At 47.9% G+C, this 20,691-nt stretch overlaps 1 protein-coding gene across 9 annotated transcripts in view; it reads right to left on the minus strand.

Moving 5' to 3' along the window:
• The window catches only part of SLC6A16 (solute carrier family 6 member 16), a 35,294-nt gene extending 21,150 nt beyond the window's left edge, over positions 1 to 14,144 (minus strand). Inside the window, exons 1-6 of one of the 9 annotated variants that reach the window (XM_088655278.1) lie at positions 14,008 to 14,135; positions 7,039 to 7,245; positions 4,573 to 4,678; positions 4,170 to 4,314; positions 1,796 to 1,917; positions 1,193 to 1,386 (exon numbers count right to left, since the gene is read on the minus strand). The gene's annotated coding sequence lies outside the window, so the exon portion shown is untranslated. Of the gene's footprint in view, positions 1 to 1,192; positions 1,387 to 1,795; positions 1,918 to 4,169; positions 4,315 to 4,572; positions 4,679 to 7,038; positions 7,246 to 8,680; positions 8,700 to 13,993 lie in introns of those variants that run through there. The other 8 variants (XM_035135374.3, XM_035135378.3, XM_088655276.1 and 5 more) reach the window with 8 other exon arrangements.
• Positions 14,145 to 20,691: the final 6,547 nt, after the last annotated feature.

Raw genomic sequence — 20,691 nt, forward strand, 5'->3', positions numbered from 1 at the left:
AGTCCACATCTGGCGGGCCGAAGTTTGGGGATGCCTGCCATAGAGCCACATTTTCTCTGCTCAAGCACAAATCAAAACAATGTCTGGATTTCTTGCCTCTGAGGATCAGGTATTTTACAGCAGGTGTGAAGGACCTCAGGCATAGGGGCCTAATGTGCCTGCCCAGGCCTTTCTGTCTGGCCATTGGAACTTCCCCCAGGCTCTGCTTCCTATCCTATCCTGACTGTTTTTGCCTGGCTGGAATGTGTCCTTGATTGGTAGATAGATAAGGGGTGTGTGTGGGTGTGATATGATACATACAATTGCTTTAACTGTTTTTAGTTAAACTAAGGTCAAATTCACATTACACATTTAAAGCGCTATGATACCACTTTACATGGCCACGACTTCCCCCAAATATTCCTGTCATTTGTTCAGGGTGCTGGGAGTTGCTAGGAAATCCGTATTCCCCTCACAGAGCTACAGTTCCCAGAGTGGTTGAATTATTAATCTCTCTTCACAGGAAACGTTGGGAATTGTAATTCTGTGAGGGGAACAGGGTCTCCTATCTAACAGCAGCACCCTTGGCAAACCACACCTCCCAGGATTTTCCGAGGGAAGCCATGACTGTTTAAAGTGGCACCATAGTGCTTTATATTTACAGTGTGGATGCGGCCTGTTTTTGCCAGGGGCAAAAGTGGGCGGTGCAACAAATGTAAATTTCGCCGTTGTGCAGCAGGCTAGCTTCTACACAGACTCACACACCCCTCTCTATCCTCCATCCGGACGTATAAGAGACCTTATCAGAATTCAGGGACACACTCCACCTATGGAAAAACATGCAAGGAGGGCCCTCTTGCCCTGCTGCCGCCCAGGTCTCTGGTCTCTCATCTTTGGGTTAGAGAATTCAGAACAAACAGCCTCGGGCCACAATCTCTGCAAAAGTGGTTGCAACTGCAGAATTTGCAACAAATAATCTCCTCCCCTCCCTTCTTTGTGCGTATTCTCGAAATTTGCCCGCGCCGTGTCCCTGCACAAGGCGAGTGTGGGAGGGCAATGCCAACTTCAGCAGGAGAGCAGGGGGCAATGCCAATAGTCATCATGCCTGGCTCTGCATAAGCGGTGAACTTTTGTCCGCTGCCCTCCCCCTTTTTCCAGCGCCAATGCCAACCGCTCATTATTTCCCACAATGAGGACTGGAGGCTGGACTAACCTTCGCAGAAGAAGGGGTGGCCAAGGTCAGATATGAAAGGAAGGAATGTGTGCCAGCTCACGGAGTGGGGGCAGGGAGAGAAAGGGTTCAGGAAAGGGGCAGCGTTGGCACAGGATAGCTTGTGCCTCCCTGCCGGGCAGTGTCAGCCGTCTCCCTGCAAAGGCTCCCAGGCATGGTTCGGCAGAGCTAATCGCCTGAAATTAAGGAAAATGTTTATATCTCTAGGTCTGCAGACTATGCATGTCATGAAGGCAGTTGCCTTGCATACAAGACTTTGCATGTTTGCAGTTCCTTCGTTGCGAAAGATTTTCCACATGACTTCCTATTTACAAAGCTTCCAGAGGACGCTTTGGCTGCATTCACACCTGCATTTAAAGAGTGTTTATGGCACGGTGACTTTCTCCAAAGCATCCTGGGGACTGCAGTTTGTTAAGGGTGCTGGGGAAGGGTAGCTTTTTGAGTGTTAAACTACAGTTCCCAGGGTTATTTGGAGCAAGCCATGTGCCAAATTTGAATGTATGGTGCGTATGCAGCCTTACTTGCCTCTATGCTAGCATGCACAATACTAACTATGGCTCTTCCCACACCAGGATCTTTGCTCACCATGCTTGTGTATGAAAAGAGTCCTCAGCGCTAGTTTTTCTTTATTAGCTGTAGTTCAGCTCAGGGAGGGAATGGAAGTCAATGGAAGAGCCTTGGCTTCGCAGGTTTTGGTTTGAAAACTTCTGGAAAAGGGCATTGATGGAACCTGGTTAGTTTTGCTACGATGATTATTGGCTTGTGATAAAACGGAGGCAGGCTTTTTCATGGGTGGCACCGGTGTTGCAAAAAACAAACAAATATGGAAGGCCCCATTCGCATTGGCATTCTGCCAGCTTCTGAAGATGCATCTGTTTAGACAAGCATTTCCCTGGCCTCCCGATTTGAGTCTCCTACTCTGATGGTGGTTTTAACCGTCACAATTATTGTGCTGTTTCAGTGGGTTTGCTTATTATATATTTAGGTTATGGATGTTGTAATGTTGTTGTTTTTACTGTCCTATGTATTTGAATCACTGGTGGCTGCTTTCTTCTCATTATTTTGCTGTTGGCTTTTGTTTGTGAACTGCCTTGATATTTTCATCTTATACTTGTGTATAAGCCGACCCGAATATAAGCTGAGGCACATAATTTTAACTAAAAAAGCTGGGAAAACTCATTGACTCGAGTATAAGCCGAGGGTGGGAAAGGCAGCAGCTACTGATAAATTTCAAAAATAAAATTTAATACTGTCCTATGCCTTTCCCAGCTGTTGGCGGTGGGGTGGGGTGGGGGAGAAGCAGTGAGGAAGGATCCCTTCCTCGCCACTTTTCCCTCCCTGCCACCTCGCACAGAGCAGGCATAGGACAGGGGTTTGGAGAGTCGCAGCGCAGCGCTTCTTTGAACCCCCGGTCCTGTGCCTTTCTCCGCCACCACCCGCCTCACTTGAGTATAAGCCAAGGACGGCTTTTTCAGCACATTTTTGGTGCTGAAAAAGTAGGCTTATACTCGAGTATATAGAGTAAATCATCATCAACCCTGGCATATCCACTTTAAAAAGTATCTGTCTTCTGTCTTCAGAGACAATGGAGTGTGCCTCCAGTGGTGAAGTCAAACTGCTGTGTTAGCAGCACCTAAGTGGCCTCCCCTGCGCGCAAGCCTGGGTTGTTTGTGTGGAGATCCTGGGCTGCCCAGGTGACAAGGCTTCTCTCTTGGCCTCCCTGGTATGCTCCCAAAGGAAAGGAAAGCAATATATCATTTGGCACTAACTTGGATGCAGGAGTTTCCAGAAGTTAGGCGTATGAAGCACCATCTCTAACCGTCTTAGGAATTCCACTCTGGATTTGTGTAGGGCAGGCACCCCCAAACTGCGGCCCTCCAGATGTTTTGGCCTACAACTCCCATGATCCCTAGCTAACAGGACCAGCGGTCAGGGAAAGATGGGAATTGTAGTCCAAAACACCTGGAGGGCCGAAGTTTGGGGGTGCCTGGTGTAGGGTTTACTCCTGAGCCTTCTCTTCTCCCAAAGATATCCCACAAGGCAGCAGAGGTTTGGGATGAGAGTTTTCCTTATCTTAGATTGGCTACCTTCCCAGGTTGATAAACCCCAGCCGCCCCTCACCTCCCTCTACAGCACATGAGGAAACCACCTTCTTGACCATTGGACTCCCTATTGGAATACAGCCTACTGTACAAATGTGTGAGTTATACCCATTGCTCTACACATGGTTGTCTTTAGCCAAAGTTGCCACCTTTTGAAGGACAGGCCATTCAGAAGGTTACGCATGAAGGAAAGCAGCCCTTGAGTGGAAAACAGTTTCCCAACCTTTGTTATACATGAGCAGGCTATGATTATTGTACTAAAAGACGTGCCCAAAGACACTCTTTATTTCCCCCCACTTATTCCGCAACTGAGTCCAAGCACTGGAAAAGACAAGGGACCGCAGCACATGCTGTGCACAAAGATCTCAGGTTCAACCCCCAGCATCTCCAGTTGAAACACTCTCTATTGACAGGGCTGAAGAAAGGTTTTTCCTTTGCCTGAGATCTTGGCTAGGTGGGCCCAATGACTTGACTCCACTTGAGAAGCTTCATATATGACAGGGGTGGCCAACTCCCAAGAGACTGTGATCTACTCACAGAGTGAAAAACTGGGAGTGATCTACCCCCTTTTGGGGGGTTCAGGTCAAAGCTGTTGAGTTTTTTTAAGGAAGGGAAGCCCTGTTTTTTGGGGGTTTAGGTCAAACTTGTTGAGCTTCTTTTAGGAGGGAGGGAGGCCCATTTTTGTTAAGGGCTTCAGGTCATAGTTGTTTAGCTTTTTTTAGGGAGGAAAATTTTGGGTGAGCTTTTTTTAGGGTGCCAGTGATCTAGCAGTGATCTACCACAGACATCCAGTGATCTCCCTGTTAGACGTGCCTGATATATGATAACAAATACAGAGTATGGCTAAGTATACTCACACGCAGAGGAGGTTTCTTATGGGCTCATCTTAAGCATGCGACAGGCAAAAAAAACCAGTTTACAGCAGCATGCCCACTCTCATTTTCTGTCCTCTCAGTTCTTGGCTTCTTAAATTCACAAATTAAATCTCCATGGTGTAGCAATCTGTGAAGACAGACGAACAGCCATAACTGGGTTGTTAATTCAGACATCACTCCAAATCATAGTTAAGCACAAAACATGGCTCGTAAATACATTTTAAGGTGCAGTTTCCAGTTCTACTTTCCCAGTCAATCCAATCACAAACCCTAGTTTTTCAATTCAAACGAAGCAAACCATAGTTACATTTTCTTAATGATGATTTGGCAGGACATCTGAATTGAGACACTGCATGTAATTAATCTGGGAATGCCTAACTTCTACCTGCTTGTGGCTTCTGCGTTGCTGCTTATCAGATTCCAGCTTTCTTTCCCAAATATATACAATTTCAGCAACAAGATGTTGCTACTTTTTCAGTCTTGTCTTAAGGCTAGAGAAGAATATCAAAGGATAGATAATTAAGTCGGATAACGCAAGGTGTTTTATATCACTTAACTGCGATGTAGAAATAGCTACACCTGTGAACTCGTTTAATCCAAGTCCCCACAAACACACATTTAATTTTGCAGCATAAATAGAACACACTTGCTGCATAACAGATCCTCTGAGGCAATTGTGCAGAAGGGGCTGCTGTTAAAAAGCTCCCGCTGCACGTACTGAATTGTGCAATGCAAGTGGCGAACTGTGTGTGGTTTGCCTCAAGGTTTGTTGTTTCACAAAAATGGAGTGAGGAAAGGGCTGCCGACTGATGCTGCGCCCTTGCCATACATTTAAAGCACTTTCCAAGCCCCAAAAGAGCCCTAGGAACTGGTTTGCTAAGGGTGCTCAGAAATGAAGCTGTTTGAAGCTACAGTACGCAGCCAAAATCAGAAAACTACCACATGGGAAGTGGGTGCGGGAGTTCGTAATCCTTTTCCCATGTGTCATTTTCCCACTAAAACAAAAACACGCACGAAGCTTTTTTTGGAGGGGGGGGGTGATGCCCCGCAAGGAAAAATAAGTACACACGCACACAGCACAATGTTTCCACTTTGGTTTGCAGCCTCCACGGCTGCATTTTGTCAAATGTTGGCGATGAGCTACACATGACTGAGAACGACACGTAGCCCAAGCCTCGCACCGTGCCAGGATCTTGCTTTGTGAGGTAGTCTATGTTTAAACAACTGGGCATGGCCCTGGGCTCTTTGTGAGCACGTGTGCTGTGGAAAAACACAGCCCTCCTGAGAAGGAAAACTCAGAAGAAGCCTCAAGCAAGCACTGAACTTGTTCAATCAGCCAGTGCCTTCTTATGCAAAAAAGGGTCTTCTAGTTTACATGACCAAAAGCTTGCTATTAACTTCACTGGAGGTTTAAAGGAACCTAACTGAACTGAGGTTCTGCAGTTTCTAACTGCATTATAAAACCTGTTAATTTGTGGCTGAGCTTGCTTTTCCTTCCTCTCTCCTTTTCTTTTTCCTTGTGTGTCACACCTTCTTCAGTTATAAGCCTGAGGGCATGGAACGCCTTACTATTAGTGGCTGAGGAGGAGCAGATGGCCTAGTAAGCCTGTGCTAGCTACTCCTCTTCCCATCTCACTCAGTCATTTGCATTCTCTCCACCTCGAGGCTAGAGGAAGAGGGAAGTAAGCAGGAATGCTGAAGAGCAGGGATAGGGAACCTATGGACCTCTGGGGTATTGTTGGACTACAACTTCCGTCATCCCTAAACATTGGCCCTGCTGGCTGGAGCTGAGGGAAGCTGGAGTAAACAAAAAGGGCCGCAGGTCCCACCCACCCCCATCTCTGCTGAACAGGAAAAACAGCAGCAGGGGGAGGCCTCTGGTCTCCAGTAGGCCTCAGGCAAGGTCATGAATCTCAACAGGGGCCTGAAGGGATGAACCTCTGGTTCCAGCCCTGTAGGAGACTGAGCTGTATGGTCTTGAATCAAACCAGCAATGAGAGACCCCAGCTGCATGTGAGGGGAGGGAAAGGGGCCACTACCACCGATTGTGCAAAAGTGTGCACGAAAACCTCACAGAGATACACTGTATTATTATTATTATTATTATTAGATTTGTTAGTTGCTTTTCTCACGAAGTGACCCAAAGCAACTTGCATTAAAACCAAATAAAGAACTTCCAATAAAAATCTAAAAGCGCAGCTGAACAGACAAAACAGATCAGGACTTGCTGATCTCACCCAACTAAGGTGAGGCCACAGTGCCACCATTAAGGGCCAAAAAGTATTCACCTGATGCCCAAAAACAGATACGGGTGGCGCTAGGCATGTCTCCCTGGGTTGAACAGTCCACAAGTTGGGGGGTCACCACTGAAAAGGTCTGATCTAATTAACTTGCTAACATATCCTTTTGGTTTAATTGTATTCTGAAAACCCTACAAAAAGGAGACCGTTGTACTGTAACACGACTGAAAAGCGTGACTTTTACTGAGTAAAAAAACCTCAGGGTACTTATGGGTTGCGTCCGGCAAAGTCATTGGGCAAGCAACCAGACTTCTCCTCAAGCAACAGAACTTCTCCTTCTGTCTCCTCTCCCTGCAACTCCTCAAATCTGCTTTGGGGTTCCTGCAAACCCTTTGGGGGTGCACGGGAAAGGGAGAAGGAGGAAGAGGGGAAGTTCAGTTGCAGGAGCAGCCTGTCATTGTGCAATGACTTCATCGGATTCCTCCCCCTTCTAATATTTCACAATCTGCTGAGAGTTGAGGATGGAGCAAGACACAAGCACCAGACTCCATTATCTCTGAATGCAGGTTGCCACCAAAATAGCTACAAGGCGAAGAAGGTATAATCAGTACCTGCTCCCATCCCGTTTAATTCCTCCACAAGGCACATAATGTTTCCAAATTCAGACTGGAGTCACACTTGGTTGCCAGAGTGATCAATCCTGCAAAGGTTCCCAGTCTTTGACTTTCCGTCTGGAGAGAAATGTCCTTACCTCGTTCGTTGTCTTGGAAGTCACAGTTTAGGGCTGAGGACTGTCTGCCACAATACCGGAATCGCTCCTTTACAGTAAAGAGCAAAAACACAGGCAAACATGAGGAGCTGATCTCCCCAACACGCTCAGCGAAGGCAATAGGAGGTAGCAGGATTGCACCCACCAGCCTCACCCCACAACATTGACGTATGCACCACAAACTCTTCCAAGTTACACAAGACCTTACTTCATGGGTCATTATAATAAAAGTGCTAGCTACCATCTTTTGACCTACAGATCATAAAATCTATAGCATCACCTGTTTACCTGAGGCAACCTTGCAACAAGTATGGGTGATCCCAGCAGCTACGGTAGTAGTCAGGTTTTACAGACCTAAACTCAGGTCATTGAAATAAAGTTATGTGGGCAATAGGTTAACTCTCAGCAGGTGTAAAGGGAAGGTAGGGTTGGCAACCCCCAACAATGTACACAAAGGGTTGTTTTTTTTAATTGCTTTGTGGGTTTTAGTCATGTAATCTCGTTTGTACACCACTTTGAGAATTCTTTTCGATCAAGCTGTTTACGTTTTTCCTAAATAAAATAAGTAAATGAACTTTGCAGCGTAATGCAACAGATCTAGAGTAGCAACAGCCAGCATGGTGTCGGATTGGAATGGCAGGCTAGGACTGAGGAGAACCAGGTTCAAATTCCCCACTGGGCCACGAAGCGGCTCACTCTCTCACTCTTTCAGAGCCTCAGCTACTTCACGGGGTTGTTGCGAGGACAGAAGGTGGTGGTGGTGGTGGTGGTGGTATCCATTTGGGAGTGCCAAATTTTGGCCTCGCATAGGGCGCCATATTACAAAAGATTGCCAAAGTATGCCGCTGGATGCAGTACGTTGAAATGCCTTGAGGATGGATAAATATGCAAGGTCCTTGAAGGGTGGAATAAGAATGTAATAAAAACAAATAAATATCTAATATTTGGGGCATCACTCTTATATCTTAAAGGACAGGAAGGATATGCTAACAGAGCAACGAAACATAGAACAGGATATATTCTCTGAGGCGGGGGTGGGAAATAAATGCGGCCCTCCAGACGTCTCTCTCTGGCCCTTCAGACTCTTTCCAGGCTACACCCTCTCCCCAAACACCCTCTCTCTCCTGTGCAGAAACAAGCCTACTGCACAAGGGCAAACACTGATATCAATTGCCCCACCCACTTTTGCCTCTAGCTCCGCCCACCCTGGCATGTGGCCCCTGGGATGCTGCTCAGAAGGGAATGTGGCCCTCAGGCTGAAAACTATTCCTGCCTTCAGGGCGAGTTATTTTAGCACTCAGAATTGCCAGCCTTTGCAGGAGGCTGGCTGGAAGAGGCATGCTCAGAGGTGCGGAGGAGCCTTTAATTAAGGGACTAATTCAATTTGCACCACAGCAGCAGCTGCCTTGGTTCACATGACGGCGACCCAGCACACACACATATACACACAAGAGGATTTGAAATTTACCATGAAAGAAACCTACCATGGTTCGCTCACATCTTTCTCCAGCGGGCTTCCTCTATTCCTGTCCCAGCAGGAAGCCTGCCCTATTTAAGGTGCCAGAGCCAGGTCCCACCCCCTCTGCCCCCCCTCACTCCCCAGTTAAGCATCATGTTACAAAGTGACCTACAAGCCTAGGCACACAAGCCCCAGTCCCCACTTTAGAAGCAGCCCGGCTTATGCTTCTCCTTAAAAAGAAAGTGGCAAAAATATATGATCAAACCAAACGTCCCACCGTCTCAGGTTAGGGGGCCACATGGTATCAAGACATCTCTCTCCCCAGAACCAACACACTTTAAAAGCCAGGTTCTCATTTAACTCCTTGAGCTGATCCGCTTCTCGTTCAGTCTAGTTTCTTAAAACTCTGTCACTAGCAAGTGAGGGCTACAGCCCAAGGCCTCACACAAGTAGCCTCCCACCCCCAATTCAGCTCTGCAAAAAGAGGTACAATATCAGGCTGGGTGCTGTGCAAGAGTTAAGCTTGCCGAATCAAAGGCAAGCACTTTACAATGCAGTTCAGCAGCACCGCTGCAAGGAAACTACTAGCCCTAACCCTAACCCTAACTAGTTTACAGGGTTGCTGTGTGTAGCTACCTCATTTTATCCTCATGTTATTAGGGGCATCTTAAGCCTATCCAGCGCCGTGGTTCAGAGATCCCTCCGGCGCCCTGCCCCCCCCTTTAAGCAAATGAAATCCACAGCGCCCATCTCAAGAAGCCAGCTTCTCCACCCACCCCGACTGGAGGACACCCCCATTCCCGATGTATCTGTCCCCCTCCCAGCACCTGCGGCGCTGTGGCTCCAGCTCAGGCTCATCCCCAGCGCTGCATCGCCCGGCCCGAAGCAGCAGCCAAGGCCACCGGGGAGCGAGCGCCCGTCCTCCGTCTCCCCAAGATGCATCATGGTGCTGTGCCGGGACGCCACCGGCTTGTAGGCTGCGTGCAACGTGTCCTTTGCCCGGGAGCTGGGCAGAGGGTGCATTGTGCGCAGCCTACGAGCCGGTGGCATCCCAGTGCAGCACCATGATGCGTCTTGGGATGGCGGAGGACGGGCGCTCACTCCCGGACGGCGGCGGAGGCACGAGGAGAGGAGGATGCGGCGGTCTTGGCCGCTACGATGGGCCGGGTGATGCGGCGCTGGGGGACACGACGGCCTTGGCCGCTGCTCCGGGTACCGGGCAGAGGGCGCATTGCGCGCGCCGGCGGCGTCCTGGCACAGCGCCATGATATGTCTTGGGGAGGCGGAGGATGGGTGCTTGCTCCCCGATGGTGGTGGAGGCGCGGGGAAAGGAGGACACAGCGCTCGGCGGCAGGGAAAGGGGAGGCCGTTGGCAAAGCTGCACAGCTCCCCCACTCACTGGGGCGCCCCTGAGAGGCTGGCGCCCTGGCGCAACGCGCCACTAGCCCCAGTAGGAAAGACGTCTCTGCACATTATCAAATTAGAACAGGGGTGTCAAACTCAAATTCATCGGGGGCCGCATCAACAGTTTGGTCACCCTCAAAGGGCCGGTTGTATCTGTAGGACTATGTGTCCACTCTTTATTATCATAAATTATTGTCACTGCATTCAATTATTACTGTTTTTTGTAATAATGTAAGTAATAACTAGCTCTGAAAGCAGAAACATAGTCAGAATAATGGCAAGTAGATATTCAAATGTACAATTATTGTACAATTTATTGAAAAATGATTTTTGGTAACTGCACTGGGTGGTGGAGGCTCGCTAGGGTTTCATGCAGGACCTTTGCAGAGCTACTAGTACCTGGAGATGCTGGGGTCCTTCTGCATGCAGGACAGATGTTCTGCCAGTGAGCCACCACCCTTCACCAAAGGGACTGGCTGAGGTTGACTCACTGGAGCTGCTCTCCTGGTTCCAGGGTTTAAGGGCCAGAAGTATAAAGCAGCATCCTATGTTTCTGAGGAGAGGGAGAGGGAGAGGGAGAGGGAGGGGAGGGGAGGGGAGGGGAGGGGAGGGAGGAAGGAAGGAAGGAAGGAAGGAAGGAAGGAAGGAAGGAAGGAAGGAAGGAAGGAAGGAAGGAAAGAGGGAGTGGGAGGGAGAGAGGAAGGAAGGAAAGAGGGGAGAGAAAGAAGAGTAGGAAATAAGGAAGAGAATAAAGAAGGAAAGAAAAAAAAGAGGGAGAGAAGACGGAAAGGGAGAAAGAAGGGAGAAAGAAGGAAGGAAGTAGAGGGAAAGAAAGAATAAGAATGAGGGAGAGGAAGAAAGTTGGGAAGGACGGAAGGAAGGAAGGAAGGAAGGAAGGAAGGAAGGAAGGAAGGAAGGAAGGAAGAAAGAAAGAAAGAAAGAAAGAAAGAAAGAAAGAAAGAAAGAAAGAAAAGAGGGAGCAGGAGGGAGAGAGGAAGGAAAGAGGTGAGAGAAAGAAGAGTAGGAAAGAAGGAATGAAGAAGGAAAGAAAAAGAAAGAGGGAGAGAAGACAGAGATAAAGAAGGAAGGAAGGAGAGGGAAAGAAAGAATAAGAACGAGAGAGCGGAAGAAAGAAAGGGAAGGGGGGTCGCCGCCTTGATTCAGCGCCAGAAAAGAGCGCGAAGGGACCCAGGGGCAAAAAGCATTTCCCCGGCCCCAGCTGTTTGTTGGCGCTTTGTTGGCGCGGCACTTCAGCAGCAAGGTCCCACTGCTGGGTCCTGCTGGCTGGGGCGCTCGGCGGGCCACATGACGAGGTCTGGCGGGCCGGATTTGGCCCCCGGGCCTTGTGTTTGACACCTGTGAATTAGAAGATACACAGTCGCCCAGTTTGGATGATCATTCCAGGCTTCATAAACCAGAATCTTGGTGCCAAAGGTGGCAGAAAACAGGAGAAAAGGGAGGAGCGCTTGGCTCACACTCTCAGCTTCGGAAACAATGGTTTGTGAAACCTTAGATAATTGTCTGAAGCAGGCCATCGGCTCAGTGCGGAATCCCTTGCAGACGACTGCAATGCCTGGAGGCAAACGGTCAGGTTTGTGTATCCATAGCAATGACTAGAGGAGAAACAACTGCTGGAAGGAGGCTTCTCCTGCCCCCGCTGCAACAAAACATGGTCTCTATGGCCACAGCAGGCACTGCAACCTTCCAGCAGCTTGACCTCCCCACCACAGGTCTCATTGTCTCCCAAGACAGATGGGTGCCAACAAGAAGAACCCTGCATACATACATAATGGAAGTGATTTAATTCAGCTAAATATAGGAGTCCCCTTGAAAACCAATTATACCTTAGAACTCCATACGCCGAGTCTTTTAAATTTATATGCTTAATAGAAAAATAAGAATGCAATGTTTTGTTTTCTGGAAACACACGCTAAAGGAAACTTCTGTTCGGGGGCAGCTTCTAATGGCACCCATATCTATGGGAAATCAGAACACACACACACCCCAGCCAAGGGGCCTCTGCTCTGGACCAAATTCTCTTCAGTGCCAGGGAAAGTTATTTCCCATCCTGGGCACACCTTCCACTCCCTGGGGACTGTAGCTGCTCCACCCTTAACCCCAAACCACACGTTTGGTGCATTGTGGGAAGCTCATCCCTGCTCTCATAGATACACGTCCCACTCAGGGCCTCTCATTCACACATACGCAAGCACACATGGGACAAGAGTCAGGAGCCAAACCTAGACACAACTTAAACCCACCCTTCTCCAAAACGATTTGGGGAGAGGGGAGTGACAAGGGCCCATATTGTCTCCCTCTATGGCTAAGTGGCTAAGGGCCACTCCATGTAGGCAATACTGCTCCATAGCGGCCTGACTCACAGTAAGTCAGGTTCATATTTTCCATATGGGGGTAATTTCCATCAGAGAAATACAATAACACACACCACCCGTGCTGGAGCCCGAGACCAAACTGCGCCCCAACCACATCTAGTTTGCCCCCGGCAACCCCAAAAAAGACCCCTGACTCACACAACTCCTGAGCACTTATGCTCACCAAATCCCTGGGTACCCACCTGCAAACACACGACTTCCCTGCCTCACACAAGCCCTATGCCACCCACGCCATTCTCCTGCATTATGTGGCAGCGAGCTCTGAACCCTAACTGGCCAGAAAGGCAGGCACTCTGCACATGCTCAGAAGAACTCACATAATAATATTCTTAGCATTTCCCCTCGACTAATACTGTATGAGCTGGTTAATGATAGACATTCTAGTCTATTTAGATAATAACAAGTGACTAAATTTTTTCCTATAGGTAAAAGCAACAGTATTGAGGGAAAACCCCACTATCATTGTTTTGGTTTTTCCAGTTAACTTGTGTTTGAGTCAAGACAGCCATCACAAAAGAATAGGCACTCCCACCTTGTGGGTGTGAGAGTAAGTGGCAGTTCCTTCCAGTAATTAGCTTGCTACTTGTATTTTTTTTATACGTACTTTTACAACAACCCTGGGAGGTAGGTTAGGCTGAGAGACAGAGAGTGGCCCAAAGTCACCCAATGTGCTTCACGACTGAGTGGAGATTTGAACCCTGGTCTCCCCCAGCTCGCAGAATGACACTCTTAACTGTTAATTTACTGCTGCGCCTGGTTAAAGTGATTACAGACATTGCAGCCCAAATTATTCACAAGTTTTGGGACTGAAGATCAAGGAGCCCGAGATCACATACACACTAGCAGTATGTGTATAAACATCCCTAATCCTTGTCTCCATTTACCTTTGGAGCCCAGGGACCCTTTCTGCACCCATGCCAGCTCCTTCTGGCCACATCTGCTCAATGCCACATTCAGCATCTGCGTAGCCAGGGAGGGCAGAACCTCAGTTAACTATTTTTATTTTTATTGATTAAAGGGAGGCAGCTGGCCGCCCCCCCTCGGCTACACCCACGCCACCTTGCAAACTCCCCCTCCCCGCTCAGAATTCTATATTTGTTTTATTCTATTTATGGCACCGAGCGGCCACGTCTGACAGCTGCGTGACAGGCAGCAGCCCAACAGGTGATGCGCTGCGGTGGGAGGTGGAGGAAGAAGATCATCAGCGAGGGAATGCTTCGCCTCTTGTTCAGCTGCTATTCCCGCCACATGGGTGCTGGGTGGACCTTCTCCTGCCCACCTTAAGCCGTCTCCCCTCCAAACCGCCGCCACGCTTCTTCTCCACCCCGAGAAGAGGGGGTCGATTTTCCCCTCGCCCCTACTTCTCTGCGCCGGGGAGCTCCCGATCCGCTCCCCATGTCCCCTTCGCTCCCCTTCCCTGTCCTGCCTTCTGGGAAGCCCCCGATGCTTCGCTTGGGGTTTGCGCCCCCGGCCCTAACCCAATTCCTTCCGCCCCCAACGTCGCCTCCCAGCAAGCGGGAGGATCCCCTTCCTCGCCGCACCTGGCCAGACCTACCAGCACCTCGGGGTCGGGGTGCGATCCGGACGCGTCCGCTCCGTCGTGACACCCGGAGGACAGGCGAGGGAGCTCGGAACCTTGCAAGCGTGGCCACGTTGCATCAGCCAAGCTCCCCCCGCGTCCAGAGGCGGGCAAAAAAGCCTTCCGACCCCGCCCAGCGCTTCGGCGCCGCTTCTCGGGTACTGCCCCTTTCGAAACTGCGCTCCTCGCGCAGTGGAGGCCGCGAACGATGGAAGAGCTCTCCCCGCAAATCCCGCGCCTCTTTCACACATGCACGCACACACGTGTCACGCGGCAACGGCAGAGGAAGCAGCACAGCCGTACGACATTCATCCTGGCTAATGTTTGGGCATAAGAGCACCCGCTCTTATGCCCAAAGAAGGCTGATCGCCGAAGAATTGATGCTTTTGAATTATGGTGCTGGAGGAGACTCTTGAGAGTCCCATGGACTGCAAGAAGATCAAACCTATCCATTCTTAAGGAAATCAGCCCTGAGTGCTCCCTGGAAGGACGGATCGTGAAGCTGAGGCTCCAATACTTTGGCCACCTCATGAGAAGAGAAGAATCCTTGGAAAAGACCCTGATGTTGGGAAAGATTGAGGGCACTAGGAGAAGGGGACGACAGAGGACAAGATGGTTGGACAGTGTTCTCGAAGCTACGAACATGAGTTTGACCAAACTGCGGGAGGCAGTGCAAGACAGGAGTGCCTGGCGTGCTATGGTCCATGGGGTCACGAAGAGTCGGACACGACTAAACGACTAAACAACAAACAAGAGCACCCGCAGGAGGAAGGGGCAGGGCACTCCGTGACGTCCAGGGAGTGGACTACAATTCCTATCATTGTAGGTACGGCCTGATGGGAGTCCTGTAACATTTGTACGTGCCGTGCCGTGCCGCCCGATTTCTCCGGTAAATGAAAGTGAAATGGCAAGAAAGAAGGGCAAATCAGGAGAAAAGGGCAGTGGGTGGGAGAGAGGAAGACAGGAAGGGAGAAAAAACATGAAAGAAAAGAGAAGTAAATTGATGTGCTGGAAAGAATGGCAAAATAAGAGAAGATGCGTGCATGCGCATATATGTTGGTTTTTACGTGCACACACGTGCACACATGGTTATGAAGATTGAAAGGAAAAGATTCCCCTTCATTTTAATCCTTTCTCATCTGTTTCTTTTAAGGGAGCAGCATGGCTCCTTAGAAAACTCTGTAAGTTCAGTTGCAGGAAAACTTTGTTCCCGCTGCACAGATGTGTCCAACTGCTGGTTCATTGTTTTGACATTCTGCCCGTCCTCCGATTAGGAGCATTTGACAGCTAGCAGTATTAAAACATCAACGGAACACAACAGTAATAAAAACATACTTTAAAATCATAATCAACATCAGCAGCAGCAATGGCTATAATACCAGCCCTGGGGAAAAACAAGCTATTTTCAGTTTGAACCAAAAGCAGTAAATAGAAGTGTTTCTGTCAGATGGTGTGGTATCTTCAGTACAGCTATATGGAAAATAAGATATTTCCCCACAGCAAAGAAGTCTGTGTCCTTTGCCTGTCCTCTCGCACCTCACCACTTAAAGTCGATGAGTTAATTTTTCAGTGAGGGCTACTTGCCAAAGCTTTCATATCACCTTACCTGTCTGTATCAGTTCTGCAACGTGAAATAGTCAAACTGGCTGCACTCATAAAACTTAATATGGTCTTTTGAAAGGAGCTTGTCGTTCTGGTCATCCTAAATATTTAACAGTGCTTCAGCAGGCCTCATTAATTGGTTTTGCTTTGTAGCTTGCTCTGTTCAACTAAACCCCATCCTCCAAAATTTTAACACCTTTCTACGGGACCACTACATAAGAAGTTATGTTCCTTGGGCTGCAAACCCACTTTACCTTTAAAAAGCACGTTCCAATCACATCCCTCGAAGAATTTTGGGTGCTGTAGTTTACCCCTCATAGAGATACCATTTGCAGCAACCATTAACAAACTACCATGCCCAGAATTCTTTGAGGGAGGAGATGTGTTTAGAACGTGCTTTAAAGGCAGCATAGTGCCGCCTCACTCACAATCTCGGTTGCTCGGTTTTGCTATTTGGGTCAGTTTTGAAGGGAGTGATACACTACCTATATATAGGTTTTAAAACTTTTCCCCTCATTATTCTCTGCCTTCCAATACCTGCCACGTTAACTTCCAGCACCCGGTAACAGAAGCACCTGCTTCTTTAAAATTAAAAATGTAATTTGCGTACAGGTGGGTGAAAGTGTGGCTTTGTTTTTGCTTGGTGCTGTCTCCTTTTGTGTTATCCCCTTCCTCATGTCCATGTGTGTAAATACTCTTAGTTCTTACCACCACCTCGAGGATCCATGCCTCAGAGCCAGGGTTTGGACCACAGCAGAGTCATAAAGCATAGGATCTGACAACTTAGCTGGTAAGTCCAGCTGTGTTTTGTGATAACAAGGTTGTTTTCTGTGGCTGGTGGTGAAAAACAGGTGGATCCATGATGCAGGAGCTTGACTTTGCATCACAAAGCTCTGGATACTTGATATTCATGTGGGATAACACAGGATTAAGATAATAAGGCAATGGTAAAATCTCTCCTCAAGAAACACTCCCTGGTTTTGGAGTATGAGCTCACTAGAGATCTTAGGACCAGACACAGAGGCCCAGTAGGCCACATGCAGCCTGAGATTCCGCACCCGTCTTAGTGTAATACTTCAAATGAGAATACACCTGTCAGGAAAATAACCTCATAATTAAAACTTATAATTCTTTATTGGTCATATAGGAAGAATAACAAATTCAATGTACAGTGGTACCTCTACTTATGAATAACTCTACTTACGAATGGAGCTCCGTCCGCCATCTTGGATGTAGTTTAGATAGGATTTTTTCTACTTACGAATTTTTGGATAGGGTTGCTTCTACTTACGAATTTTTTCTATCAATGCATTCCTATGGGATTCGACTTACAAATTGTTTCGCCTTACGAATGTGCGTTCAGAACGCATTAAATTCGTAAGTAGAGGTACTCCTGTATAGCCAAACAAGACAAATAGACAAACATACACGGTATGCAAGATGGAATGACATAAATATGAAAATGGAATTTAGATGATTGTCAAAATACAGACAAAAGTGGACACATGATTTAAGGTATAAAGAATGTTAAACTGCGCAAGTTAAAGTATGACCCAAAAAGACAGATAAAGCTAGTGTGGAAGTCACATTTTTATTTTAATGTTAGCTTTACAGAAATGGTTTTTTTCTCTTTTTTGTTTTTCAGCATGTCTTTGTTGTTTTTCTTTTTCTTCTGTATTTTTTCTTCTCTTGTATGTTGAAGGAAATTTATGTATATACAAAGTTAAGATAATTCTTCCCCCCCCCCTGTATTTTTCTTCTTCTCTTGTATGTTGAAGGAAATTTATGTATATACAAAGTTAAGATAAATGTTGTGTATGAGTAACGGATTTGGATATCGGATATGGAAAACTAAATAAAAATTATTGCCAGAGAGAGAGAGAGAGAGAGAGAGAGAGAGAATACACCTGTCAGTGTGTAGAGATGGGCTCATTGGTCCCAGCAGGTGGGGGGACAACAATCTGTCTGGAGTACAGTTGGCAGTGTGGCTTTTTTCTGATATGATTTATGTCACATTTTCTAGAACAGCTGTTGTTCAGCAGCACTGCTCTATGGGTGACATTTCCAGCTGGAAGGAACAGGAATGCAGTTGGATTCACAGAATACTTTTTGCCCAAAGGTTGTGTAATCAAATGAGACAGTACTTTTATCCTTCTCCAAAGTAAACACAGTTTTGATCTTCACAGTGCTTGCCGGACAGGAAAAAAAAGTAACCACCTCAGGAAAGCTAAAAGAAGCAAAATGAAACAAAAGCTGATTGTTTGAGGAACTTAAAACAACAGCTGTGGGGTTAAGCCGCCCAAAACCTCAAAAAGCTGGAGGAAATATAGAGAGAAATGCTATCGTGAAGGGGACCTCAGTAATCTTTGCTGTTGAAAGGAGGGGATTCTACTGTGAGTTGAAAGAGGAGGTGAACTAAAATAAAGAGCGGGGTGATCATTACATGGCGATGGGGGGGGGGCCTCCTCAGTTGACCTGCGTATTGAGCATTCATCCTGATTTGCTTGCACAAGGAGGTCAGACTCTGTCAGGTGTTACTGAGCATTTGTTCCGATTTATTTGCAGGGAGGTTATACATCAGCAAAAAGCCCGCCTCCTGATGCCTACGGGAGGCCCCTTCGACATTCCACACTTTTCAATGCTTTCCCCCATCTATTTCCTAACCACACACACACAAAATTCTTTTTCAAAGTGACTTTGTTGTGCTAGGGCAACAGAGCACTTTAACTATGCAAACTCGAATTTTCTAGTGTGCGCTTGACTTCCTCCTGCAGAACATCGACCGTTTGGAGGTGCCCATGATGATGATAATTCACACAGTGACATGAGTCATTAGTGTGCCCTGGCACTTTACAGAGAACAAGAGGGCAGGTCCCTCTCTGCCCCAAGGGGTTTACAATATATATTTCTTTTAAGCAGAGGAGGGGAGAAATGCTAAAAGTTACTGCTTCAATGGCATGTACTTAAGCCAGGGTTTCCCAAACGCCTGAGTTCATTGGCCCCTTAATACACTTATAAAGTTGTGTTCACTCTTAGAGAACCCTGGAAACTGTAGATTATTCCACCACCACCCCCCAAAACAGAGCTACAATTCCTTTAACAAACTACAGTTCCCAGGATTCTTCGGGGTAGGTGGGAAATGTGCTTCAAGTGTGCTTTTGTCATGAGCTGGCTGGTCAACGGTGAGGAGGAAGAGAATCCTGGCAAGGGATGTAGCTGGGACTGGGACATACCAGGGCAAGCAGGGGATGGGGAAGGAAGTACAGTACTTACAGGGTGGTGGCGGGTGAGGGAGGGAATGGGGGTCAATGCACAGGAACCAGATCAGCAGGACCCATCACCAGAGCGAGAGGGACCCTGCATGGCAGGCTCTGGGGCATAGGGGGCAGTAGGAGTGCTGCTCTAGGAGGCTGAGACAGGCAAGGGCCCACAGCCCAGCTCTGAACAGGTGAGGGTCACCTGCCTCATCAAACCCAGGTGCTTCAACCAGCATGCAAAGTACAAAGGGGAAGCAGAGCTGAGGTGTTGTGTCTTCTCAACTGCTCATGTTGACGGACCTTGGATTGGATACACCCGAATGTCTACTGGACGCTGCTTTGGGTTTGACGCTGGACTGTGTATCCTGACTGCTGGACTTCAGACTTGGCTACTTGGATTGACTCTGAACTACATTTCCTGAACTTTCTTTGTGTCGATTGACCCTTGGGACTTGGCATACTGACTTGCTGCCAGGTGAGGTTCAGGACAGCTTTGAACGTGGGGTATGTATGCAGCTAAAATTAACTAATTGCACCCACTGATGTTCAGCAGAAGAAGGCATTTGAAGTGGTTTCCCCCCAACACTGCAGGGTCAGTAGCAAAAGTGACTCAATACGATCCAAAGAGTAAACCCCGCGATGGACTTGCTAAACTTTAAGGGCCTCTCTGATAAGATGAAAAGATTTTTCCCCTTTTCTCCTTCCCTCCCCCACCAAACCAGCTTCCCCATTTTAGTTTTGTTTTGATTGTGTTGACTTTAAGTATAAAATAGTAATAGCGGTGGGGGGGGGGAGATGAGGGGATCAGGAATCTCTTCATTCTCATGTCCCACATTGCCTGTCCTGATCCATCGATAGCTTGCAACTAGGTAAGGCGCAGACATGAACACAGACCCAACCACCTCGGCTCTGACGCTACTCAGATGAGCCCTGCCAGTTCCTCAAAGGAGGATCCATTTGGAGCACAAGCAATGGATCTCTCTTTCTCTCCTAGGCCCCACCTGAACTATACTTCTAAAACAGTCATGGCTTCCCTTGAAGAATCCTAGGAGCTATACTTTCTGGGTGCTGAGTTTCTAGGAGACTTCACAGAGCTGCAGTTTCCAGAGTGGTTTAATAGTCAACCTGTCTTCCCAGGGAACTCTGTGAGGGAAATAGGAGTCTCCTAATGACATCCTTCCTGCCAACCTAGCAGTTTGAAAGCACGAAGTGCAAGTAGATAAATAGGTACCGCTCTGGTGGGAAGGTAAATGGCGTTTCGGTGCGCTGCTCTGGTTCGCCAGAAGTGGCTTAGTCATGCTGGCCACATGACCTGGAAGCTGTATGACGGCTCCCTTGGCCAGTAAAGCAAGATAAGCGCCACAACCCCAGAGTCGTCTGCGACTGGACCTAACAGTCAGGGGTCCCTTTACCTTTAATGACATCCTGTGCCCTTAACAAACGACAGTTCCTAAGATTCCTTGGGCAAAGTCATGGCTGTTAAAAAGTGATGCTGCTTTAAATGTGTGGTATAAATGGGCCCCCTCATTCTCAGGGTCTGCCCTACTGCCAGGTAGAATTAAGCAGATAGTGGCAGCTCCCCAGCTGTTGTCCTTTTGGAGGACAGAGTTGTGGCTGCTACATGGCCTGCCCTGAGACCGCCAAATTAGCCTGCTGCCCCCATTCAAGTACCAGACATGTGAAATCTCAATAATGTGGAAATTAACAATTAGGACACTAGGAGAAGGGGACGACAGAGGACGAGATGGTTGGACAGTGTTCTCAAAGCTACGAACATGAGTTTGACCAAACTGCAGGAGGC

Source organism: Zootoca vivipara, chromosome 12 (assembly GCF_965207765.1).
Source record: "Zootoca vivipara chromosome 12, rZooViv2.hap1.1, whole genome shotgun sequence".
NCBI classification, from domain to species: Eukaryota; Metazoa; Chordata; class Lepidosauria; order Squamata; family Lacertidae; genus Zootoca; species Zootoca vivipara.